Raw genomic sequence first — 22,653 nt, 5'->3', positions numbered from 1 at the left:
TTTTTGACTTTATAAGCTAAAGCGACAACAAATCGTCTCCGATGTTAAAGCGGGAATGAAAAAAATGTTGGCAGGATTCCAAAAACTTATAGGGACGACATATTGTCCCAAAAAGAAATTAAATTAAATATGTATACATTTTTTTTAATTTGTTTAATTAGAAAGTAGGGCGACATCGTTTTGCTTGGAGTATAGGGACGAGACAAGTCGTCCCTATAGGTTTTTATGCTCTCTGTAATTGGAGAAGTATCCATTTCTCGTTATTCGTTGCTCCTCTTTTGCCTCTCGCTCTCTCAAGCGGCGATTTAGAGGGTGTTTGAGATTCCTTTTTAATCTTCTTTTTGACTATTAACTTTTTCAAAAAGTTAAAAAAATATTAAAAGTTTGGTAAATTGAAAAGATCTTTTAAAATCAACTTTTAGTCAAGAACAAAAAGTTGGGTGGAGAAAAGATAGGAATTCCTATCTTTTTATGACTTTTAGTTAAAAGTCATAAAAGACAAGCCAACCACATTTTAAACTCCATCTTTTAGAAAAAGTTCTTTTACAAAAAGTCCTATTACAAAAAGGACTTTTATGTTTAAAAAGCAATCCCAGACACACCCTTACTTTTCGCCGGCCACCACAGCGACAACCAGGTAACCGTCGACCTCCATAGTGACCATCATCTTCGCTAGGATGTTGGTCTGATGACTCCTTCTCTCCCTTCACCTTTCTCTCTCTTTTGATCTTTCGATCACAGGTTATATTCTTCATGACTGCCTAAATTCCATCTACTACTTCTGGCGACCTCCTAGTTCCTTCTACTGCTTATGGCGACCTTATTACCCTGAGATTGCAGTTCTCTCTCCAACTCCTATTTTCTTCAACAGGTTTGTCCCCTGATTTTGTGATGCATAATTGTGTGATTTTGTTAATATTTTGTTTGAATATGTTTGAAACTTTATGGAACTGTATGAATCTGTTTAGGGTTTTTTTATAGTTACTTATTTGTTATGTGAATGCTTGGTTTCGTATGATTTTGTTAATATTGCTTGGGAAAAATATTGCTTTTTTATTTCTTTGACTATATTTTGTTGATATTTTGCAATGAAATTACCTAAGTGACAGTAAACTTGATAACAAACATTAGTTAGTAGCTCAATAATTTCCATCACTTAAAGCAATTGTAAGTTTTTTAATTACACAATTGGAATTTTGCGCATATTATTGTATAAATATTTTCAACTATAGTGAGTTTTTGGTGTGGGTCTGGTGCCCTTTTCACTCAATTAATTTCTGATTTTGTTGTAGGTTCACTCAATTAATTTCTTGGTAGTTGGTGATTGTATGTTAGTTGGATTACATGTGATTCTTCCTTCTTCATTTCTTTTGTACCAATCATACCATGTATATTCATTCCAATCATACCATGTATATTCATTCCATTGAAGCTGTTCAAGTTGCTCATTAGCTAACATATTTTTTTTCCCACAACCAATTATGGTGTATATATTAGCTAACATATTTTCATCAGGGAAGTTCAAAACCCTATACAAAACACCTCATATGTTCAACTTTGGGTTGAAAACCCTAGAAATCCCAGTTCAAATTCACTATGGACTAGGATCCTCTTATTGGGCCTAATGGATAAATAAACCTTCAACTTGACTACTTTAGGACTAGAAACGCTAATTGGTTTCTAATTGGACCCATATTCATAAAACTTAACATTTTGGGCCATGTGGGCCATAAATTATTCCATTTAACCTAATGGGCCTTAAACCCTTTAAGGTAGACTTCATTGGGCCGTGAATCCTCTTAAGAGCCCAATAGGCCGAAAATTTATTTTTAGGCTTCATAAAAATCGAGCAAAGCCAAGATTAGGCCAAAAACATTTCATTCTCATCTCTCTAGCCCACATTCTCAGCCCATTATGCATATAATAAAAAAGAGGGAAAAATGGTTATTTTGCAAGTGACACCTCTTGTTTGCATGGTGGGTATCCATTCAAACATCACCTCAATCTATCCTTTTCCCCCTTCTTCCACCCCTCGACCGAAACCCCACCACCCCACCTTTATTTTTCTCATTTCAAACTACTTCAAACTCTCTCTAAGAACTCCTCCCTCTCCTTCATATTTTTGCAAATTATGGGTGTTTCAAGAGGATTTCATCAAATTTTCACCCATATTGGTAAGTTGTAATCTTCTATAAGTCATTGTTTTCCATTTTTAGGCAAAGAACACTTCCTTACATGGTTCATTTCGTGTTCTAGCTTCCTCGGACCATCTAAGTTCGAAACTTCTTCCAAGGAAGCACTCAAGGCTGAAAAATCTTCTTCAAACTCTTCATCAAACTAAATCCAAACCCCAAAGGAGTTCATACCCCCTTTATTTTCAGTTTTATATGAGTTTTGGGGGAGAATACAAGTTACAATGTGATAGATCTAAGTGTTATTCATGTTATGTGTGTATTGCTTGATTTATGATGTGATTATGTGTAAAGACTCTATAGATCCCAAAATCTCTAACCAAAAGTAGTGATATTTGTAAATTAAACATTTTATACAACTTACTATAAAGATAAATGTGTTAAAAATGTGAAGATCCACGAGAAACTAAATAAAACTTGGAAAAAGGACCATTTTTGACAAATAAACAAAAAGTCAAGACTTTTATGTCATTTACGGTATTACAAGGACTAAAAAGAGTCATATTTGCATAAAAATGGGTATTTATGATAATCAAATTTTTCAAAAGGGCCAAAAGTGTAAATTCTTGCAAAATAGGACTTCGTATGGGCTTTACGATTTTTCTTGGGCTTATTTTGTAAAAATCTCAATTTTTAAGAACCAAATAGTCATTTAATACAAATTCGAGACAAAAGTGTAAACTTGCGGTTTTATGGGCTGAAAATTGCATTTTATTTTAAATTGGCCCTAAAACGCTGTTATTACAAAATGTGGGCCGAAAATGTGATTCTTTTCAAAAATGGACTAAAAATGTAATTTCTTGTAGAAATGGGTCGATAACAACAATATTTAATTATTTGGACCAAAAATGTCCATTTATATGTATTTGGGCCAAAAAAAAACGTTAATATTCATGATTTTTAGGTCGAAAATGAAGTTTTTAGCCAAAATGGGTTACATATGTCATTTTTATTAGTAGTAAGCCCATAAAATGAAAACTTTTAGCCTTAAGGGATTTAAAGTGTCAAATTTTCCAAAAAGGTGACTAAAATTGTACATTTTTAGTATAATGAGCCAAAAATATCTATATTACAAAACTTAGATATATTTGTTGTCTTGGTAAGCCTCGAGCAAAAACAAACAACGAAATAATAACAAATGGACGAAATACATCGATAACATGTTATTGGGCCTAGTACTCTCATTACATGGCTAATGGACCTTAGGGATCCATTTAAGTGTATATTAGGCCTACATTTCCATGTCATGTTAAATGGGCCTTTGTTGTCCATTTACATGTTAACATGGGCCTAAGCTATGCATCACATGTTGTTGGGCCTTAGTGGTTCATTTACATACCTATTGAGCCTGAATTACCCTTTTACATGTTTATTGGGCCTCCGTGGTCCATCCACATACTAATTGGGCCTGGATTAAAAATCATATGTTTAGCGGGCCTTAAATGTCTCGTACATATCTATTGGGCTTCATACAATCACTTACATACTTTGGATTTGAAAACTTAAAACATGTACATAAACCTTATACATGGTGTGATACAATACTCGTAAACAAGTTAAGGATCTAGTGAGACTTGTCGATTGACATCTTTGAGTGTATGATCGTAGCCTGTAGTTATAACAAGAATCTCTTGGAGGGAGAGCGGGAGTTTGTGTATAGATATATATGAGGTGACACCCCCACGCCTTAGTTGTTCGCTACAGTTAGACTAGGTCAGTCTAGGGCGACAAACCTTACATTAATCAAACTGGCGCCTGAAAACGCCAAGACAGACGAACTAGTCATTATCAAACATGGTTGTAATAGATCACTTAGAGATTAACTTCAACAAAGATTTCAGTGTACTTATACAAATCTTGATGACACTAAAAGCATACATCGACACTCAGTTTTGGGAATTCACGACTAGAATACTCTTAAAAGTAGAAAATATTGGATTTCCTGGGTTGAATACATTTACACATTACTCTTTACTTACGACAAAAAATACAGAATTTTTTAGACCAAAATTCATATACATTTCCAAAAACAGAATACACACATGCATTAATACATGCTTTTGTCACATCACATTCAAACCATTTTTCAGAAAATATCAGATTTTCTGGTGTTTTACCAACCATGCAAACACTTTTATGCAAACAGGCTTATAATCTCACCAACATTATTTATGTTAACGTTTTCAAAAGTCACTTGTATTCTCAGGGAATCGTTAAGCGGAAGTTTAGCAGAGAATGTGGAATTTATTGTATTTTTGTTATCATCATACATTTAATGTTTTGGTTATGTAATTTAAAATATTGTACTTGATGTAAACAATGGCAGTTGTATTATATTACACATGGTAATGATGATGTTATGTTTCATTAATATTCATTGTGATGATATTTTAAGATGAAGCCACACACAAGGCCCCAGACGTTTTCCGCCGTCTGGTTCGGAGGTGTGACAGATTGGTATCAGAGCATTGTTTATAGTGAACTGGCATATCTAATCATACTTGATATGCAACTATAAATACAATAGGACAAAAACACTCTGAATAAATGTATACCTAGGTATACATTAAAGCAATAAAACTAAAAGCCTCTGGAGGAAATTAAACACTATGATTAAACCCGAATAATTATGTAGTCATATTCGGTATACATATAGCCTGATCAACTATATTTGTTCAAAATATGACCAACATGTGTTTAAGAGTAATCATAGCGGGAAATGGATCTAGAAGCTTACCTCATTTCCAAATAACTCTAAGGAACTCAAACTTAAATGATAAAAAAATACTATAGGAGTAACTCATGTGTAATTTATTCTTAGTATATATCATTTTTCATGCAGATGCTATGGCCAGATTCCATCACCCAGGAGATCCTTATTTCTCAATCAGTGAAATAATAGATGGCTGGAAGAGCCCGAGGAAGAACCAGAAGAAGACCTCGAGGAAGAACCCAAAGAAGAACCAAAAGAAGAGCCTGAAGAGGAAGTACCGGCATAACTAATAGTCGACGTGGATGAGGAGGAGGCAGAGGAAAGTGATATAGATGAGTTGGACACACGGTCTGAAGTCATCAATCTGCCATACATGGCCAGGGTTCCCCCATACAGGATGGGCCCTAATGGTCCTACTCTCCCATGGGCACATGACATCTGGAGGTGGAGCCGCCAGCAAGGGGTGCGACACCTATTTGGTATGAACCGGGACTACTACGACCTGAGTCACAGTGGACCCGACGATCGAGCCTTGCCTGTAATGGTGAAGAGGACTCGCGACATCGGCGAGCAGGAACAGGCAACCACTGGCCAAATGGTGGCCATGAGAGCCGCAATGGAGCGCACGGAAAGGATGACACACGAGGTAGTCAGGGACTACCAGATGCGTCAGGCAGCTTTAGAAGCACGGCTTCGGGACGCCGAGCGCCACTTGGCTAGACTTCAGGGCACATCCACATCATTGTTAGCACCACTAAACCCACCCTGTCGCGACTAGCATATGTTCATGTACTATCGTTATGATTTTCTCTATGTATTAATCTATGTATTATCGACCATATGTTTAAGTGATTACACTACTCATAGGGTCGTCATGTTGACAAATCATATGTTTCTTATGTACTGTATGCCTTTCTGGCAAATTTTCATGTTTTAAAAATGATTATTATTAATGGAAGTAATCTATGTTTTATCGTGATGTTGTTATCTGCTATGTGTTGTATTTTCTTGTTTTATGTTAATAGATGATATCCCTTAGATGCACAAATCGATTCGTCGATTCAGTGGCATTCTAATCTGGGAATGCAATATATATTCATCATCTCTCTATTCCACGACAAAAAGATGCCTCAAAGACTAAACCATGGGAACAACGCGACACCAACGCCACCAGAAATAAACTCAGTCACATTCCAAGTAGCAATGTCCGCTGCGGTCACTGCAGCACTTGCGCAGATTCGCAATGGGAACAACGGAGAAGGCAACGGGCAGGGAACCGGAAGCACAAATCAAGGAACAAACCAAGGAATCGTAAGAACCTGAACCTATAAGGATTTCAGCAACGCCAAGCCTCGAACCTTCAACAGGACGGGATGCGTAATAACTCTGAAACGATGGATAGAGAAGGTGGAATCAGTATTTGAGATCTGTGGATGTCCGGATGAGTCCAAGGTCAATTTTGTGACCTGCACATTCATTGATCAAGATCTATCCTAATGGAATTGTCACATAGAGGCCATGACACTCCCGGTGGCGAACGCGATACCATGGGAGGAACTTAAGGAATGTTGGTTGAGTACTGTCCAAGGAGAGAAATTTATAAATTGGAACAAAAACTGTGGAACCTCACGGTTCACAACTCTGATATTGATGCATACATAACAAGGTTTAGTGAGCTGTCTCTTTTGTGTCCTGGAATGATCACATCTGAAGGGAAGAAGATCGAGAGATTTATCTGGGGATTGACCGCACCAATCCAAGGGAATGTAATTACAGCAAACCCGACCACGTATGATAGCGCAAAGAGGCTAGCCAATAAATTATATGATCATGGCAACAAAAGGGGTGCCAAAACAGGAGAAGTGGAAGTTAAGAAAGAAGGGGAGAACAAGAAGGGGAAAAACAACAAGCAGAAAGGAAAACAAAATTCTGAATCATCAAAGAAACAACAAACTGTGACTGTCCATGCTGCTACTCAAGCTATCACCACAACACATGCTCCAGCCTCATCCACACCAAATAACCCAAAGCAATACTCAGGGACCCTACCCAAGTGCAGCAAATGCAATTTCCACCGTCATGGAGAATGTAAAGAGATGCATTGCACGAGCTTCAACCGAAAGGGTCACACTGCAAAATTCTATAGAACTCATCCACAACAAAACCAACAGTCCAACAACAACAACAACAACTGCAACAACAGTAACAACAACAACATCGGGGCCGGTTACGCCTGTTATGGGTATGGAGAAACCAGCCATTACCAGCGCAACTTCCCCAAAGCTAACAATCAGGGGGTGGGAGCAGCAAGAAGAGTGTTGACCATGGGTCAAGGTGAAGCAGTGCAGGACCTAGCAGTTGTTACTGTTACGTTCCTACTTAACAACTCGTACGCATGCATCTTATATGATAGTGGGGCGGAGCGCAGTTTCGTTAGTAATAAATTCAAACACTTAGTAAATAATCAACCTCAGAAGCCCAACGAAGCCTTCACAGTGGAAATGGCTAATGGGAAAATGGAAACAACCAGAGACATCTATGTAGGGTGCACATTAACACTAAGCAATCACTCCTTTCACATAGACTTGATACCCGTAAGTATTAGGAGTTTTGATGTGATAATCGGCATGGATTAGTTAAGCCCCAACCATGTTGATATTATGTGTTGCGAGAAGGTCGTTCACTTTCACCTCCCCAATCACAAAACCCTTATAATCTATGGCGATAAACCTGGCACCAACCTTCTCCTTATCTCATGCATCAAGGCACAAAAGTGCCTACACAAGAAGAATTACGCATTCCTCTCTCACATGGTGGATAAGACCAAAGAAAAAGTAAACATTCAAGACATTCCAGTGGCATGTGATTTCCCGGATGTATTTCCAGAAGATCTTCCGGGAGTACCCCCAGAAAGACGAGTTGAATTTTGAATCGATCTAGTACCAGGAGCCACTCCAATTGCCAAATCACCCTATAGGTTGGCTCCAGCTGAGATGTAGGGGTTATCAAGCCAACTAAGTGAACTCCTAGATAAAGGATTCATTAGACCAAGCTTTTTGCCGTGGGGAGCTGCAGTTCTTTTCGTTCAAAAGAAATACGGATCCTTCAGGATGTGCATTGACTATAAGGAACTGAATAAGCTCGCCATAAAAAATAGGTACCCACTCCCACGAATCGATGATCTATTTGACCAACTTCAAGGAGCTAGTTATTTCTCCAAGATAGATCTGAGATCCGGTTATCACCAACTCCGAGTCCGGGAGGAGGATATCCCAAAAACTGCCTTTCGAACACGGTATGGTCATTACGAATTTGTCGTGATGCCCTTCGGTCTAACGAATGCTCCATCCACATTTATGGACCTCATGAATCGAGTTTGCCGCCTATTCCTTGACAACTTCATAATCGTTTTCATCGATGATATTCTCGTATACTCTCAAAGTGAAGAAGAGCATGGTCAACATCTCCGTCAAATCTTGGAAACCCTGTGAGCTGAACGGTTGTATGCGAAACTCTCCAAGTGTGAGTTTTGGCTTCATATTGTAAACTTTTTGGGCCATGTTGTCAGCAAGTAAAGGATTCATGTAGATCCTTCCAAGATCAAGGCCATCGAAAGCTGGGCGATCCCGAAAACACCGACATAAATCCGACAATTCTTGGGTCTCGCATGCTACTACCGCAACTTCATTCAAAAAAAAAAAAATTCAAGATAGACAAACCTCTCACCGCACTGACACAAAAGGCGTGGCTTTCAACTGGACTGAAAAACAAGAAATTGCCTTCCAAACCTTGAAGCAAGCCCTCTATAGTGCACCAGTGCTATCCTTACCGGAGGGAACCGAAGATTTCATAGTTTACTGGGATGATTCCACCAGGGCTTAGGCTGTGCGCTTATGCAACATGGAAAGGTGATGGTTTATGCATCCAAACAACTAAAGAAAACATGAAGAGAATTACACCACTCATGATCTCGATTTGGGAAAGGTGGTCTTCGCATTCAAAATTTGGAGGCACTACCTTTATGGTACAAAGTGCACCATCTTCACCGACCACAAAAGCCTACAGCACATTCTGAATCAGAAAGAAGTAAACATGAGGCAACAGAAATGGGTTGAGCTGCTAAACGATTATGAGTGTGAGATCAAGTACCACCCAAGCAAGGCTAACGTGGTAGCCGATGCCCTAAGTAGAAAAGAATACTCAGGTCATCGGGTGAAAATCGTAACCATAAAAATCTAGTCCCACCTAACCTTGCAAATCAAGGAAGCCCAAAGAGATGCGTTGAAGTAGGAGAACATCGCAAATGAAATGTTGCGTGGGATGGATAAAAGTCTGGAAGGCAAAGAGGATGGAGCATACTATTTCATGAATAGAATCTGGGTCCCTATACTAGGGGGATTCAGAGAAGTAGTCATGAATGAAGACCATTTTACACGATACTCCATACATCCAGGTTCAGATAAGATGTATCTAGATATCAAGCAACACTATTGGTGGCCAAATATGAAGGCAGAAATAGCCACTTACGTGGGTAAGTGCCTCACTTGCGCCAAAGTTAAAATGGAGCATCAAAATCCCTCGAGATTATTACAGCAGCCGGTGATACCCGAGTGGAAATAGGAAAGGATTATTATGGATTTCGTAACCAAACTATCTAAGACGACAGACAGGTAGGATGCTATATGGGTAATTGTCGATAGGTTGACTAAATTCGCTCATTTCCTGCCAATAAAGGAATCCTACAAGATGGAAAGATTGACCGGAATCTACATCAGAGAGATCATAAGACTTCATGGAGTGCCAATATCTATTATCTCGGATCAAGATAGTAGATTTACTTCGCGATTTTGGCATTCAATGCAGAGAGCAATGGGAACACAGCTAGATATGAGCACTTCTTACCACCCTCAAACTAACGGTCAAAGTAAACAAACCATCCAAACACTTAAGGGCATGCTCCGAGCCTGTGTGATTGACTTCGGCAAGTCATGGGATGCCCACTTGCCTCTGATTGAATTCTCATATAACAGTTATCACACGAGCATTAAGCTTGCTCCTTTCGAGGCTCTTTATGGTCGTAAATGCAGATCACCTCTATACTTGGCTGAGGTGGGAGACACCCAACTAGAAAAAGGGCAATCACTAGGCAACACTTTCATAGGGCCAGAAATCATTCGTGAAATGGCCGAAAAGATAATCCAAATCAAAGCTCGACTTCAAGCATCGCGAGACCGATAGAAGAGCTATGCTGACAAGCGATGAAAGCCCTTAGAATTTCAAGTCAGGGATTGGGAGTTATTGAAGGTCTCTCCCTAGAAAGGAATGATCCACTTTGGGAAACGGGGAAAACTGAACCCGCAATATATTGGACCGTTCGAGATTCTTGCCTGGATTGGTCCAGTGGCTTATAAGATGCAGCTACCTACCAAGCTCAGCAATGTACCCTCCATGTTCCACGTTTCAAATTTGAATAAGTGCTTATCAAATGAAACTCTTGTCATTCATTTGGAAGAGATCGAGATAAACGAGAATCTCCTGTTCATCAAAGAACCAGTCGAGATATTGGATACGGAAGTGAAGCGTACGGAGAAGAGTCACATTCCTATTGTGAAGGTTCGTTGGAGCGCTAAGCGGGGACATGAATTTACGTAGGAATGCGAAGACCTGATGAAGCAGAAATATCATCACCTATTCTCCCATTCATATTTCTTGCATTCAAAAGAATTTCGGGACGAAATTCCCTCTAATGGGGGGATGATGTCACAACTAGATTTTTTGCTAGGAAATTCTATACTCTTGTAAACATCATTTATTGTGATTCCTGTAACTCTAAGTTGATACTATACACTATGGTTATTCAATGACAACAAACTGAATCAAGGTTCATCAGTGAAGTTCAAAACCCTATACAAAACACCTCATATGTTCAACTATGGGTTGAAAACCCTAGAAATCCCGGTTCAAGTTCACTATGGACTAGGATCCTCTTATTGATAAACCTTCAACTTGACTACTTTGGGCCTAGAAGCCCTACATGGGTTCTAATTGGACCCACATTCATAAAACTTAACATTTTGGGCCATGTGGTCCATAAATGATTCCATTTACCCTGATGGGCCTTAAACCCTTTAAGGTGGACTTTATTGGGCCGTGAACCCTCCTAAGCGCCTAATGGGTCGAAAATTTATTTTTAGGCTTCATAAAAATCAAGCAAAGCCAGGGTTGGGCCAAAACCATTTCATTCTCATTTCTCTAGCCCAAATTCTCGGCCCATTATGCATATAATAAAAAAAAGAGGAAAAGCAGGGTTATTTTGCAAGTGACACCTCATGTTTGCATGGTGGGTATCCATGCAAACATCACCTCAATCTATCCTTCTTCCCCCTTCTTCTACCCCTCGGCCGAAACCGCACCACCCCACCTCTATTTTTCTCATTTCAAACTACTTCAAACTTTCTCTAAGAACTCCTCCCTCTCCTTCATATTTTCATAAATTGTGGGTGTTTCAAGAGCATTTCATCAAAGTTTCACCCATATTGGTAAGTTGTCATCTTCTATAAGTCATTGTTTTCCATTTTTAGGCAAAGAACACTTCCTTACATGGTTCATTTCGTGTTTTAGCTTTCTAGGACCATCTAAGTTTGAAACTTCTTCCAAGGAAGCACTCAAGGCCGAAAAATCTTCTTCAAAGTCTTCATCAAACCAAATCCAAACCCCAAAGTGAGTTCATGCCCCCTTTATTTTTGGTTTTATATGATTTTTTTGGGGAAAATACAAGTTCCTATGTGATAGATCTAAGTGTTATGCATGTTATGTGTGCATTGCTTGATTTAAGATGTGATTATGTGTGAAGACTCTATAGATCCCAAAATCTCTAACCAAAAGTAGTGATATTTGTAAACTAAAACATTTCATACAACTTACTATAAAGATAAATGTGTTAAAAATGTGAAGATCCAGGAGAAACTAAATAAAATTTGGAAAAAAGGAGCATTTTTGACAAATAAACAAAAAGTCAAGACTTTTATGTCATTTACGGTATTACAAGGACTAAAAAGAGTCATATTTGCATAAAAATGGGTATTTATGATAACCAAATTTTTCAAAAGGGCCAAAAGTGTAAATTCTTGCAAAATAGGACTTCGTATGGGCTTTACGATTTTTCTTGGGCTTATTTTGTAAAAATCTCAATTTTTAAGAACCAAATAGTCATTTAATACAAATTCGAGACAAAAGTGTAAACTTGCGGTTTTATGGGCTGAAAATTGCATTTTATTTTAAATTGGCCCTAAAACGCTGTTATTACAAAATGTGGGCCGAAAATGTATTTCTTTTCAAAAATGGACTAAAAATGTAATTTCTTGTAGAAATGGGCCGATAACAGCAAATTTATAATTTGGGCCAAAAATGTCCATTTATATGTATTTGGGCCAAAAATGTTAACATTTATGATATTTTTGCCGAAAATGAAGTTTTTAGCCAAAATGGGATACAAATGTCATTTTTATATGGAGTAAGCCCATGAAATGAAAACTTTTAGCCTTAAGGGATTTAAAGAGTCAGATTTTCCAAAAAGGTGAATAAATTGTATATTTTCAGTCTAATGGGCCAAAAATGTCTCTATTACAAAAATTATATATTTTTGTTGTCTTGGTAAACCTCGAGCAAAAACAAACAACGAAATAATAGCAAATGGACGAAATACATCGATAACATGTTATTGGGACTAGTACTCTCGTTACATGGCTAATGGACCTTAGGGATCCATTTAAGTGTATATTAGGCCTACATTTCCATGTCATGTTAAATGGGCCTTTGTTGTCCATTTACATGTTAACATGGGCCTAAGCTATGCATCACATGTTGTTGGGCCTTAGTGGTTCATTTACATACCTATTGAGCCTGAATTACCCTTTTACATGTTTATTGGGCCTCCGTGGTCCATCCACATACTAATTGGGCCTGGATTAAAAATCATATGTTTAGCGGGCCTTAAATGTCTCGTACATATCTATTGGGCTTCATACAATCACTTACATACTTTGGATTTGAAAACTTAAAACATATACATAAACCTTATACATGGTGTGATACAATACTCGTAAACAAGTTAAGGATCTAGTGAGACTTGTCGATTGACATCTTTGAGTGTATGATCGTAGCCTGTAGTTATAACCAGAATCTCCTGGAGGGAGAGCGGGAGTTTGTGTATATATCTATATGGGGGTGACAGCCTGAAAACGCCAAGACGGGTGAACTAGTCATTATCAAGCATGATTGTAACGGCTCATTTCGAGATTAACTTCAACAAAGATTTCAGTATACTTATAAAAATCTTGACGACACTAAAAGCATACATCGACACTCAGTTTTGGGAATTCACGACTACAATACTCTTAAAAGTAGAAAATTTTGAATTTTCTAGGATGAATACATTTACATATTACTCTTTACTTATGAAAGAAAATACATAATTTTATGGACCAAAATTCATATACATTTCCAAAAACAGAATACACACATGCATTAATACCTGCTTTTGTCACATCACACTCAAACCATTCTTCAGAAAATATCAGATTTTCTGGTATTTTACCAACCATGCAAACATGCTTAAGAACTCACCAACATTATTTATGTTGACATTTTCAAAAATCACTTTTATTCTCACGGAATCGTTAAGCGGAAGGTCAGCAAAGAATGTGGAATTTATTGTATTTTTGTTATCATCATACATTTAATGCTTTGGTCATGTAATTTAAAATATTGTACTTGATGTAAACAATGGCAGTTGTATTATATTACTCATGGTAATGATGATGTTATGTTTCATTTATATTCATTGTGATGATATTTCAAGATGAAGTCACGCAAAAGCCCCCAGACGTTTTTCGCCATCTGATTCGGGGGTGTGACAATAAACATCACAGTTTTTGTTCCATTTAACACTAAATCATTTAACTGCACATTCTTCATGAACAACTCTAAGCTCACCTTTGTAACTGCATTCCATCTTCAATTGATTACCTTCATCGCATGAATCAAAGCAGATTCTGCAAATTGCTTCTTCCTCGTCAATCTCTTCGTTGTTCTCCACTTCAACAGAACCAATTGATCTTCATTTGAAACAAAATTGGAACATGAAAATCAAATCACTAGTTTATATAATAAAAACCATACTAATAGCACTCTCGACTTGGTCACTATCCTTACGTGTTGCAAAATAAATTGATCTTACAATAACAATGTTTCGCCTAGAGAGCGACATTGAATCCGAAGCTTGAATCACCCGGATCTGCACACAGTTTTATTGATGTATGATTGTAAACCCTAAAGCCCAAAGTTAAAAACTAGCCCAATAAACCTAAGGGGCTTCATTTCAACTTTGAATCTATATTTGTTAGGAATATGATCGATCTTACCTATAATTTATGTTGTTCGCTATATATTCTTGCAGAAATGGGAATGGTTGCTAAAGGGGAACGGTTTGATGATGTGTGTTTGATTGGAAGAGATGTACATCATTTCCACTGTAAATTGGAGTTTGTGTTGGAGACAAGAGAGCTTTCAGGTGGTGGTGTGTTTGTGTCGGAAGGAAGAAGAGAACTACTTTCACCATTATGAGGAACGTGATCCCCACTGAACCCATCCCACCCGTTTCCTCCCCGGAGATCTGAAGACACCCTAAAAATTGGAACCCAAGAATCACAAGAGAAGAAATAGATTACGAGTGATGCTTCTTCGAAACCTACAAATCAAAACCTAGAAATCGAACATAACTTTGTTACCCTTTATCATCTCCCTCTTTTTTTCTCTTTCTCTCTCTTTCTTTCTCTCTCTCTCTCTCTCTCTCTCTCTCTCTCTTTTGTAGATCGATCGGTATGTTCATCTCCTTTAACAACTTCAAGAACCCTAACCTTAGTCTTATCACACAAGTCATTGTAGTTGGGTGAAGAAATCATCATCAGCAACAACAAATACCCTTGCTGCTGATCATAAATCAACGACATCAGAAGTTGAAACGAGGGTTGAATTAGCTGATGTTCCAAAAGTTAAGACAGAGATGTGGGGTCTGGTAAAGTATTGGATCCTAATTCTACTAAAATTCATGGTGATTCAGTTACAACTCTTTCCGTTTCTCTTGAGTATAAATAAAGATTTGGAGATTAGGGTAAGAAATCGATGAATCTAGCTTGGTGGTGATGATGGTGGTGTATGTGTCAGTGGATATATTCGTGGTTCTAGTATAGTTTTGGGAGATAGCTTTTGTGATGAAGGACTACAATGACTGTTAATGAAAAGAAAAAAAAATACCCCTGTACTAATGGTATAAAAGTGACGGGGTTAGGGTCAAGGACCAATCGCACAATGAACTGAAACCAAAAGGATCAGTGGCGTGAATTTTTGCTAGGAAGTCCTCAAAGTGTGATATTCTGTAAACCACATGGACCAATTGTGAAATTTTGTCTATATATATAATCATTATATTTATAAAAACCCCTATTTGGGTTTAGTTTAGTCCATGCCTTATTCCTTAGAGGAAATTCCAATTTTTGCTTCTATTCTCCTCTCTCTCTTCAAGTCCCTTGGTTGCTAGGGTTTGGGTGTGAACCATTAGAGGCACTACACTTGTGGTGCTTGCTACCAAAGGTTTTCAATTAAGGATTCTACATTGTTTACACAATAACAATCTTTAAGGTTAGTTTTCTTATCTTATGAATTAGTTTGTTTATAGGAAAGTTTTGTAGATTAGTCATTCAGTGTATGTTGCTATACTTGAAAGACATAGATCAAACTAGATTGCATGTGCCCTAATTATTTGAATTGTTTGAATAAATTTCCGCTTAGTGCATTGTATATGTAACCTCATAAACCCATCAACAGTATCTTAATATAAACTAAAGTTCCTCAAATCTCTCAAGCATCATCATTATTGTTTCCTGTGATACAAAGACGTTGAGTGGGCCAGGTTGGAAAACCTGGTGAGATACATAAGGTTTTCAACCCACAATATTATAATTTTTAATTATACAACCATCAACATTCAAATAACCCAATTACCCCATTTCTCATTACTCTCACTTACTAATCGTATGAATATGATCATGAGGGATCTTTCCAAAAGGATCTTTATCAACGGGCAACTATAATTCCTAGGTGATTAGGCATGACGGTACGATAATACTCGCAACAACACGACAGTACATTATTACTCTTTGTATAATCACAATAGGAATGATAGTACAAAATACTTGGGTTTGGTACGACAATACAAAAGTACTTGGGTTTAGCACGGACGAACAAAAGTACTTGGATTTGGCACGGCAATATAAAAGTACTTGGGTTTAGCACGGTCGTACAAGGTACTTGAGATAGACATGATTTATTATCTCACACGACTCGCTCTCGCTCTCTCTCTCTCTCTAACCTATTGCAACTACTATTTCACACAACGCTATCACAACCTCTCATTTATTATTTTGCATAGCCCCCTTATTACTCAGTTATATTATTAAGTATGTTAAACATACCAATAAATCAAGTATTAATCATATTTGTGTTGGGTTTTGAGCATTCTAACACTCCTAAGGTGTACATGCAACCCTATAAACCTTGGATCTATGTTTTCTCCATTATACATGCAAATAAGAACTTTCCAAGGCTTTAATCCTAACTAGCATAATATGAAGTTCTTATACTACAAAGTACTAGTTAGATGACATACCTTTTGATGCATCTTGATGTCTTCAAGCATTAAGAGCTTAGCTCCAATAGTGTGGAAGCCTCAAGTGGAATTACAAATCACCAAAAACACCTTGGAAGACTTTAGAGAATATGGATACTTGGTTCTCTCTAGTGAAATCGGCTAGCCCTTCTTAGTGTACCACACTAGTGCCAATTTCACCAACCAATGACATCTTTATATAGTATGGAGACTAGGGTTAAACCTATGACCTTTAATTTCATATGATCCATGGGTTAAACACTCCATGGACTATCCATGAGAGCTTAGCCTAACCTAAATGAACTTGGCCCATTCCATATATATATATATATATATATATATATATATATATATATATATATATATATATATAAGAGTCCATATTTAATTAATTCATTTTGATCACTTAATTAATTCTTGATCAATACTAATTAAATAATATGATTCCATATTAATATATTAGAACTTATAATATATTAATATTACTCATAGATATACTATTCTCAAAAGACTATCCATATAAATTGTGTTGGTGAAGTGCAACCCAAATGGACCATGCCGGGTCGGGTCAAGTACATACCAAATATAGTTATGGACTTAGACATTAATCCAACAGTCTCCCACTTGGATAAGTCTAAAACTATTATTGAGTATGACTTCGTAGCTCTTAAAGCCGCTGTCGAACTCTGATCTTGTCAACGAACTTGTCCATTAGATAAGGGATCATATATTCCTCCATTCTAGATATCATATGGACTGAGACATGGATTATAGTCATTCTCTCCGATTCATGACGACTGACTAATTGAACAAATCAAATCAGTCCTGGCTTGGCCAAGCACTCACATGTGTCATCATTAAATCATCGAGGGGCCCACTGATATCGCTTTTATCCCGAAGGTAAAAGGAATGGATAAACTTCGACTCATATGGCTTGTTCTGCTACTTGTTGAATCATACACAAAGGCACGTTTTATAACACTGAGTTACCGAATGCGTTTTCATGAAATCAATGTACAACCAACTCATAGTAACAACTCATATCTCTAGGTTTGAAGAATATAAGATATTATCGTCTCATGATCACTCGTGATAAAATCCATGAAGTGATTCCAATGAGCGTGGGTTGAGTCCAATACTCAGAACTTCTGAGCACTCATGAGTGTTGTAGCCCTGTGTGCAACATCTTAGATCTCTACAAGCCAACCCATGACAGTCTTGATTCATATCTACTACCAATATATGACCGACTGTGGATGGTTTGAATAACTTAGTCATTCCGGAAGAATAACCTAGTTTATTCTGGAAGTCAAAACATGCAAAATGAAACACAATAATAATTGAATCCAATATGGTATCAAAACCTATGAACATAAATAAAACACCTTTTATTTACCACCATATGATTACACATTAGTCATTGTATACTGTTTCAGCTATCAACTTTATTCTTGAATTTAAAACGATAGTTGTCCCATGCTCCAAGCATGTACACTATGTTTTCTAAACACTAGTCATGTCATACACCAAGTATGCATACTATGTTTGTCTATGATCTTTACTTTGTGAACTAGATCAATTGAACATAACTCCAATGATCATCTTTTCACAGTCCCAAATCCTTACTGCAAATGCAAGAATTCCAAATTCATGTGATTTACTGAAATCTGTTAGATTCTAAACTTATATGCATTGATCCTCTTGTAATGATTATGCACGATGTCAGAAAGACTTGACAACAACCATTACAGAGCATTCCAAAGGAGATCAGCTACTTAGAAACATCCTTCTTGCATTAAGTTTCCTAATCTTAAACAGATTGAAAAATTCTAACTTTGAAACATTTCCAGATTCCATTTTGACTGTCACTTCTGAACAAGAGCTACCTCCTTACAGATTATGTTAATATGGTCCTTCCAAAGTCAACACTATACTTCCAACTATCCTTGAGCAACCAATCCTTGGTAAACCTTATATTTTCCTCAACAATTGCTTAATCATTTTAGTCATATCCAATTCTAGACCTTTTCCCTTCTTAATGCCCCGGATATTTGGAAATTTTTTAGAAAGGATGAATATAGCACATGTAATCGATCCTATATCCGAAGTATATGGTACACGATTCATGATGTCTCACATAAAGACTAAACCAGTCTTTTGCTATAATATTTCCATTTCTATTTGCCAAGTTCTCATAATTCATATTATGAAAAGGGATGTTGTAATCATAATCAAATTTTAGAACGCAAATAATGGATCCATATATAGAATTTTCTTATGTTGAGCCATTCCAACATGAAATTCATATATATTCTTGACTAAATACAATTAAAACCTCAATCTAAGATTTTAGATTTGAGATGAAGTATAATATCCTCTCCCATAATTATAGCAAAACAACTTTTTCCCAATTGAGACCTTTTGTTTTTCTATAATTAACATTGCTAACTTGCAACCTTTATCATAATTATCATGCTCCCACTAACATGATGATTAATAGCATAACACTTATGCTCCCACTAGCTTTGACATGTACCCAGAAATCAACTGGACTTCTAGAAATCAATACTTTATTGACTTTCTTACCAAAGTTTAGATTTCTGATACTAGATTGCCATGATAAAACTTTATCAATATCATACACCTCTCTTAGATAGCTCACATGTGTGTCTAAACAACTTCAGAACTATGAAAAGGGATGTCGTAATCATAGTCTAAATTGTTTAGACCTTTTGCCATTTCTCATAAGTCAATGTTAGTGTGCCAGTTAACCACGCACGCTCCACTAACGACTTTGAGAACTGCAAATATCACAATTGCTATCTAGCTAAAATCTACTTAGTGGAAGAGTTTCATCACCATCATTTTCATGAATCGGAGAGAAACCTTATGACACTTAGATTTACTGGTGTATGTGTTCTTATCCATGTGAATTGTCAAAAACATAGTCACAAGACAAGGATAATGACAAATCCAAACTCATGTGGAATAAACTCAGTCTTGATTTCTTGCCACCTGGCAACACAAGGGCCTGCCATTACTTCCAAGTTGTTGTGCAACCAATTGAGAACTCTAAGAACTCATATGCAAAGCCAACTTTAACTGGAATGGGCATAGAATATGTCAGCACGATAGGTTATAAACCTCAAGTTGTGTGCTAGTGAAGAACTTCAGGTTCTATTCTTGATTAGTTCTTGAGACTTTCAAGACCTTTAAGACTCCCCCTGTCCTCTTGACATATGAGACTTTCTTGTCAGATATTCAAGAGATAGTGTGGATTCTAATCAAGACAAACACTTCACAAAATTGGCCTAAGTTGGTCTTTGTTTTATCCAAAACATCACAATTTACCAATTTCAAATGTACAAGAGTAGAAAACTTTTACTCTTATATTTGACAAGTGTTTTCAACCTTCTTTAACACATGTTACTCAAGTTACAATCTTGGAGTATGACTCTAAGAATTGTTTTTGGAACGAAGTATGAATCATCTTCTTGATTTAACCACTTCAACAATTCATAGCTCCTCTTCTTAGCTATAAGAAGGCACTTAGAGGATGAATTGTGATAAGGTCTCTAAATCATTAAGATGATCATAAAACCTGATACTAAAGTACTCTCCCATCTTTTTAGATTTGAGAAACTTTTATCTTTCTGCCTAAGTTGATTCTTCTTATTCGCTTTGCCATACATTGGAACCTTTTCCAATGTCTCAGAATTACACTTAAGCTTGTAAGTATAACCATATTTACTGAGCTTTATCAAATTATGACGAATAATCTTATCGATCTTTTGTTGTGGACTTGACCAATGCACAAGAATGTGTACTCGATCCCTTAGTCCGTTACTTGACTCACACATCCATGTGAACAAGTAGTTAGTCTTAATTTTCCAATACTTGAAAGTTCTCATTCATCATGCTATACAATTTGCATGATTCCAAGTTCCGGTCCAATTGAAACTTGGGTGATGAGAATCTTTCCTTATTTGGTAAAGTTAGACATTACCACAAATGAAAGAATCAATTTCATATTTCCATTCTTGCTCTTAATGGAATCTTTATAAGCAACAATTTTTCCTCAAATGCCATTGTAAGGATATTTTTAAAATAAATAAAATCAAAATTTTCCTTTTATTTTTAAAAACCTTTGCGGAAGAACTTGTCCTTATAATCTGTAACAGCCCGGAATTTCAGGTATTACTTTAAATTAAATTGGGGAATATTTAAGGGGGGAACTCGGCGAGTTGATGCCTGACTCGCCGAGTAGGACCACGGTCTTGGACACAGATTCACGACTGGACTCGACGAGTCCATTAGGGACTCGGCGAGTCGACGCTGTTCAGCTGAAACCCTAGCCGTTTTGATTCTGGATCGTATATAATGCCTTTAGGGCCGTCATGTCTCGTCTTTTGGCCGATTGAAGATAACCAAAAAGTCTGTGGGCATCTGGAACAAGGGTAAAGGCTAGTGGAAGCTTGAAGAGGTTGTTAGGCAAGGATAGTCAAGGTGGTGATCAAAGGAGAATCAAGGGGTCGAGCTCTGAAGGTTGGGGACACAGGGAACACGTTTTCCAGGTAATCCTCGGATCATTTCTGTAGTTTTGGCGTTGTATATGAATCTAGGGTTTAGGAAACCCATTTAAAGATTTGATAGATTATAGTGTTGTTACAAATGTTTAAACCCCTGTAATAGTATATGTGAAGGTCCAGGAAGCCCCATGTCTATATATTTCGGAATCATGCGAATTACAGGAGGCAGTTGATTGACTGCATGGCGAGGACTCGCCGAGTCCAATGATCAGACTCGACGAGTAGCTTGAAGATTCACTAGGACTCGCCGAGTTGTTCTTCAGACTCGGCGAGTAGCTTGAAGACCTACTGGAACTCGTCGAGTCGTTCTTTAGACTCGGCGAGTGGAGTCGGGGTGCCTGGACTCGCCGAGTTGCCTTTGCACTCGACGAGTCCGGTCAAGTTGACCGTTGACCTGTATGTAATTTAGTAGGGTCAGTTGTCTTGTTTGGTAGGGTCATTAATAAAGGTATGTGGTATTATAGGGAGCCTGCAGATTAGCGGATCGAGTGCGAGTAGCTCGAAGGGTTTTTAGCTTGCATACTACGAGGTGAGTCTTCTCACTATACTTCACCCGGAAGGGTTTGACTGCGTGACCGGAAGGTCGTATGTGTTATATTTATGCTATGTCTAGAGAGTTAGATGCTTTATATGTGATGTATGCTTATATGTGATGTATGCTTATACGGGCCGGAAGGCGAGACTTTATGTGATAGAAAGAACGGTATGATGTATGACTTATGTGTTATGTGTGATATGTTATATGTGTTACGTTTTACACTATTATGGGCCGGAAGTCAAAATACTATGGGCCGGAAGGCAATATAATACGGGCCGGAAGGCGATATGTTATGGGCCGAAAGGCGATTATGTTACGGGCCGGAAGGCAATGTTATGTGGATCGAAAGGTCCGGGCCGGAAGGCGTGTGTGGGTAAGTCGTATACTGGGGAACTCACTAAGCATTTATGCTTACTAGTTGTGTTTATGTTTTTTCAGGTACTAGTGATGACCGTGGGAAGGCGCCGGCGTGACACGTACACACTGCCATTGTTGAAGATCTTGGGGATTCGTTATTTATATTTTTGCAATAAACTTGGAATAAATTCTTTTGTCGAATAATGATGTTTTAATTTAAATGAAAAATTTATTTGAAAATTTGAGCTGTTACATAATCCATATGAAAACTTGTTGTTATCTATTCCTAAGCAATCTCTCATAACTCCTAAGAAGTAGCTCAAGAATCCGATCTTCAAACTACGCGATAGAAATCCATCTACGCGATCAGATTCAGCATATTCTTTCATTAAGTTTCTTCACTTTTCTTTAATTCTTAAAACATCACCATGTGACCCAGTCACATCATATATCAAGAATCTCAGAATAGAAACTTAGCAAAGTTATATAGTGGACTTTACCTGAAGTAGAGTCAAACTAATTGACTTTAACACCCTTAG

Source organism: Lactuca saligna, chromosome 4 (genome assembly GCF_052625555.1).
Source record: "Lactuca saligna cultivar CGN05327 chromosome 4, ASM5262555v1, whole genome shotgun sequence".
Taxonomy (NCBI): domain Eukaryota; kingdom Viridiplantae; phylum Streptophyta; class Magnoliopsida; order Asterales; family Asteraceae; genus Lactuca; species Lactuca saligna.
Note: the sequence above shows the minus strand (reverse complement) of the source record.